The 6,091-nt window shown below is 41.7% G+C and overlaps 1 pseudogene; it reads right to left on the bottom strand.

The window, feature by feature from the left end:
- Positions 1 to 4,066: 4,066 nt before the first annotated feature.
- Positions 4,067 to 4,995, bottom strand: LOC117097965 (annotated as a pseudogene).
- Between the last annotated feature and the right edge of the window lie 1,096 nt (positions 4,996 to 6,091).

Below are 6,091 nucleotides of genomic sequence, written 5' to 3' on the forward strand. Positions count from 1 at the left end.
CCGAACATGTGGGGATCACAATTCAGATTACAATTCAAGATGAGATTTCAGTGGCGACACAGAGCCATACCCTATTAGGTACTCCTCATGTGTATATCAGTTACCTAATACATACCAGTAAGATAAGTATTCAAGCTGAAAACTATCCATATCAATGTTGTCTCTCACATGAATAATAAAACTTTAGTCTGAACCTTCTTTAGTCTGCTCATTGATCTCAACAAATATGTAATGGGTGGTAAAGACAAAGGAAAAGCCAACAGCTCCTCTGAAATCTTGGTCAATCAAAAGTTTCAATAGCAGCAATTCTCATTAAAACAAGACAGAAAGGTGAAGTATAAGCAGCTTAGGAAAGGACTTTTTTTTTCTGAATGAAGGCAGATTTGTATAAGAATATTCACATGACTATCCACATTTAAATATTTTGTTCATGCCTCTATAATATCCCACACTGCCTTTCATCATGGAAATTTTGTAGAAGGCTGTCAACTCTACTGCATTTTTAGCTGTTTGAGAAAAGAGACCACGGTGCACTGCTTTTATCACTCAGAATTCCCTTTACATAGGGCCAGCCAATACATGTTTGTGCAACAATTGAATGAATTCATCATCATGTTCTCCAATCTCTCCTGTCTTCAAAATTGTGTTATTTAAAGCTTTCTCCCATTTGACTCTTATTTCGTGCAGCATCCATATGAAGATCCTGATAAGAGCTCTCATTAGGCCATGTTGGGTTCTGCTTAAATACAGAAACAGCTTCTGGGAAAGAATGCTTTCTTATTTAATAAGTGAGGGACGTCTGCTAAAATTATGTCATTAGCTAACAAACCAGTTGGTATCATTCTTGTTTTCACAATGCAGGTCAGTGTTTGCAGGTTTTAATAATGTCTTCACCAGTATTTCTTAATGTTTTTGACCTGTGGACCAGAAGTCAGGCAGTGGGGCAGCCACCATGACCACACTGTCTAGACCGCAGACATTCTGCTCTGCAGACTGCTCACCCCACAAGTCCTGAGATGCCCCTTGGGATCCAGCGGGAGCTCTGGTTGTCTGGTGGCAGCCTTATTTGCCAGCGGCTCTAGAGACTCAGGTTGCTTCCTCCACTGACTTTGCCACAATTGTGCCTTGACGTATTTCTGCTCCTGTGCCTCTGGCTCCACACTAACACTTTCTCTGTGCTCTGCCTCACGAGCTCCACCACTTGCCCTCTCCCGCATTATGCCTGCTCCTGCCCACCACCTTTGTACATCTCCCATTTATATTCCCAGGGAAGATTTCAATGAGGGCCATTTGGGGTAATTTTTCCGCAGTCCCCTGCGTAGACATCTGCTTTTGGTTCAGGCACCAATCCTTGGTCTGGTCGGTTGTGGGAGGGTGGTAGGAAGCATGGGCTAGCAAACAGCTTTCAGGTTCTGTTAGTAACATTGTTAATCAGCAGTAGCTAGAGATGAGTTACCTCTATAACCTGACACCAAGTGCACTGTTATAACTTTCAAAAAGCCAAGACTCAATGCTGCCTCCCATGTATTTATTAGTTGTCAGGCTCCAAAGCAGATAGACATTGCATTCTGTGGTCCAGTGGAGTCCAGAAACATGTCCACGGGTACAAGTGGCAAGCCCAACAGTACTGATGCACGGCAGGTGAACACCAAAACTGGGGCTTTGCCTGGAAGAGTGCTTGGCTTCACTCAGAAAAGAATTTAAGAGCAAGCTGGCAGTAAAAGAAAGTTTGTCAGAGCAACAGTGTACAGCAAAATGGCTATTCCACAGAGCAGGGCTATCCCATAGACAGAGCAGGGCTATCTCATAGACAGAGCAGGGCTGTCCCATAGACAGAGCATTTGGTTGTCCATTGACTTAGCAGGAGGATAACCTCTGAGTTTATGTGAGTGTGGATGTGTGGCAGGCCTACATCTCTTGAGTATTAGCCTGTCTGTTGTCTATTTTCTTATTCCTTTTTTCTCATGTGTTGGTACCTAATAAGCACTTCTAGCTAACATCAAACTGAAAGCAAAGTCCCAAAGACTCTTTAACCCAAATGTGAGTTGTCAAGACTCAGAAACTTGGTTGCTGAACAGGTTTTTTGCCTCAAAGATTAAGTCATCCTGATACGGGAGGGAAAAAAAACACCAAAAACAACAGATACACGGTTGAGAAATGAGCCACAGAGAGAAAGAGGGAGCTGTGTTCTTGATTTACAGGATTTCTGTTCCCAATGACCAGTGAGTGGTTCAGTGGCCTGAGTGTGGGTGGCCCAACCCCACATCACCTGGGGACTCCTTGTGGCCATGGTGGACTCACTAACATTGTTACAATAGTTTATTTCTAATACTTGAAGTTTAAGGTGCTAAAGGACAACTTGTATTGGGTAGAATAATTGGCACCTATTTAGAGTGAGAGGAAGCAGGTAGGTCTCCCTCAGGCTTCCAGGCGGGTGAATGATAATGGGTACCCAAATTTAATCAGTTCAACTAAAAAACATCTACTATGTAACTATGTACCAAGCAGTGTGACTCATTCAGGAAATGTGAAGAAGAGGGTGGAAAGTGACTAGTAGAAGAGAAATAGAACCCTAAAAACAAGTTAAGCCAAAACTAAGTGCTTCATTGACTCCATTAACCAGGGTCTTTGAAATTGCTTTAACCGTATTTTTAATTGGCACCCAGTACATACATATAAATATAACACTAAAGATAGCTTTCTCCTCACTAAGGCTCTAAGGCTCAGATAGTTTTATTAATAAGTTCTACTAAACTTTTAAGAAATAATTAATTCCTGCTTTATATAAGTTATTTTAAAAAGACCAAAACCTGCGCCTTTTCTTTTGAGACAGGGTTTCACTCTGTCACCTAGGCTGGAGTGCAGTGATGTGATCAGAGGTCACTGCAACCTCGACCTTTCAAGCTCAAGCGATCCTTCTATCTCTTATCCTCCTGAGTAGCTGGAACAACAGGCACACTATGCCTGCCTAATTTTTGTATTTTTTTGTAGAGATAGGGTCTCACTATGTTGCCTAGGCTGGTCTCAAACTCCTGGACTCAAGCAATTTGTCCGCCTCTGCCTCCCAAAGTACTAGGATTATAGGCGTGAGCCACTGTGCCTGTTCCCACTTCTCATTCTATAAATAGATAAGGTCGATCCACCCCAACAATTATAGGCATAGTTCATTTTGAACACAGATGTAAATATCTTAAATAAGATAGTTAAGAAAACCCAACTGTATGATAAAAAGACACAATAATTAAATAAGACTACAATAATTAAATAAGAATTACTCATGAATGCAAGATGACACACCATCATAAATATATCAACAGAATTTATTATATCAGCTAAGAGTAAAGTATAAAATGCAGAATTATCTGAATTGATGCAGAAAAACTTGTTGATCAATTCAACACATATGTATAATAAAACTGGTTAACTGGAAATAGAAAGGAACTTTTCAACTTGTTAAAGTTGTCTACTCTAAAAGTTATGTTAAATGTTACACAGATTAGGGGCATTTTTAATATTTTCTCTGAAATTGTAAATGATGTAAAGATGACCATCATCACTCCTATTAATTAACATTTGTATGTAAGCTAGTGACCAACTACAAGGAAAAAAGAATAAGTAGGAGAGGTAAGACTTGAAAGGAGATAAAACTGTTATTATTTGCAGATAATATAATCATCTGTCCAAAAAAAATCCAACTATTAGAACTAGTAAGAGAATTGAACAAAATTTTTAGGTAAGAACAACTTAAGCAATCTTGGTATCTTCTACATTGACAATGCAAACTAGGAAATATAATAAAATGTCATTCCAAATACCAGTCAAAACTACAGAATTTTAGGAATTAATCACTAATCCATAGAAACTTTATAGAAAAAATTTTATTTATTTACTTTTTTGGCTGAGCACAGGGGACTTTATTGATGGTACAAGACAAGGTGGGACTTCCTAGGCCCCTTCCTCTTCAGGGTGTCTTCATGGAAACTGTGAGGAGGGGAGATTCTCACTGTGACTGGGGACTGAGCGTGTCAGGGACTCCCCATCAGTGAGGGCCTTGTTCTTCCTCTCGTGCTGTCACTGGGGCTGGTGGTTCAGGGGTCTTACTCCTTGGAGGCCTTGTGGGCCATGAGGTCCACCACCCTGTTGCTGTAGCCAAATTCATTGTCATACCAGGAAATCAGCTTGACAAAGTGGTTGTTGAGGGCAATGGCGGCCCCAACATCAAAGGTGGAAGAGTGGGTGTCGCTGTTGAAGTCGAAGGAGACAACCTGGTGCTCAGTGTTGTAGCCAGGATGCCCTAGAGAGAGCCCTCTGATGCCTGCTTCATCACCTTCTTAATGCCATCATATTTGGTAGGTTTTTCCAGATGGTAGGTCAGGTCCATGACTGACGTGTTGGCAGTAGGGACACAGAAGGCCATGCCAGTGAGTTTTCCGTTCAGCTCAGGGATGACTTTGCCCACAGCTTTGGCAGCGCCAGTAGAGGAAGGGCTGATATTCTGGAGAGTCCCACCACCGTCATGCCAGTTTCCTGGAGGAACCATCCACAGTCTTCTGAGTGGCAATGATGGTGTGGACTGTGGTCATGAGTCCTTCCACAATATCAAAGTTGTCATGGATGACGTTGGCCAGGGGTGCTAAGCAGTTGGCAGAGCAGCTAAGTATTGCTGATGATCTTGAGGCTGTTGTCATACTTCTCATGGTTCATGCCCATTACCAACATGAGGGCATCAGCAGAGGGGGAAGAGATGATGACCCTTTTGGCTCCTCCCTGTAAGTGAGCCCCAGCCTTCTCTATGGTGTTAAAGATGCCGGTGGACTCCACAATGTACTCGGCACCAGCATCACCCCATTTGATTTTGGAGGGATCTCGCTCCTGGAAGATGGTGACGGGATTTCCATTGATGACAAGCTTCCCTTTCTCAGCCTTGATGGTGCCATGGAATGCGCCATGAGTGAAATCATATTGGAACATGTAGACCATGTAGTTGGGATCAATGAAGGGGTCACTGATGGTGACAATATCCACTTCACCAGTTAAAAGTAGCCCTGCTGACCAGGCGCCCAATATGACCAAATCCGTTGACTCTGACCTTCACCTTCACCACGGTGTCTCAGGGATGTGGCTGGCAGTGTGAGAGAAGATGCGGCTGTCTGCCGAATTGGAGGAGGAAAGAGCTGAAAAAAAAATTAATGAGTGACACAGAAAGTTCAATGGAGAGACAACCCACGCTCTTAGATGGGACATATTTGTATTATAAAGATGCTGGTTTTCCCCATATCAAAGTATGAATTCAAGACAATTTCAATAAAAATTCCAGTTGAATTTTTTTGAGGAAGGAAAATACGTCACTGAAATATTTATATGAAAGTTTACAGGTCCACATAAAAGTAAGTACAATTTGAAATAGAAGCACAAATAGATGAGACCTGCCCTACCAGTCTATGAAGACATATTACAGTGTTAAGATTTTAAAGAATTTGTGTTTTACCAAGAGCAGATAAATAATCGAGTGGAACAATATATTATGTTAAGAGACAGATTCCTGTATTTATATAGGCATTTAGTATATAATAAACCTGGCAACTCAAGTCAACAAAAAGTAGATTATTCAGTATTTAGTGTTTGGAAAATTGGCTCAATATATGGAGAAAAATATGAGAGAATTCCTACTTAACACCATACTCAAAGGTGGACTTCAACTGGATTAAATATACAAATGTGCAAGATTAAACTCTAAAGTTCATACAAGATAATGTAGAGGATTATGTCAGGCTGTTCTTGCGTTGCTATCAAGAAACTTGAGATTAGGAAATTTATAAAGAAAAGAGGTTTAATTGGCTCACAGTTCTATAGGCTGTACAGGACGCTTGGTGCTGGCATCTGCTCAGCTTCTTGGGAGGCCTTAGGAAGCTTACAATCATGGCAGAAGGTAAAGAGGGATCAGGCACATCACATGGCAAAAGCAGGAGCAAGTGAGAGAGAGAATGGGGGGAGGTGCCACATGTTTTTACGTGACCAGATCTCATTAGCACTCACCATCAGGAAGACAGCACCAAGCCACAAGGGCCTGCCCCCATGACCTGACCACCTC

This window comes from Trachypithecus francoisi, unplaced genomic scaffold (assembly GCF_009764315.1).
Source record: "Trachypithecus francoisi isolate TF-2019V2 unplaced genomic scaffold, Tfra_2.0 Lachesis_group15, whole genome shotgun sequence".
NCBI lineage: Eukaryota > Metazoa > Chordata > Mammalia > Primates > Cercopithecidae > Trachypithecus > Trachypithecus francoisi.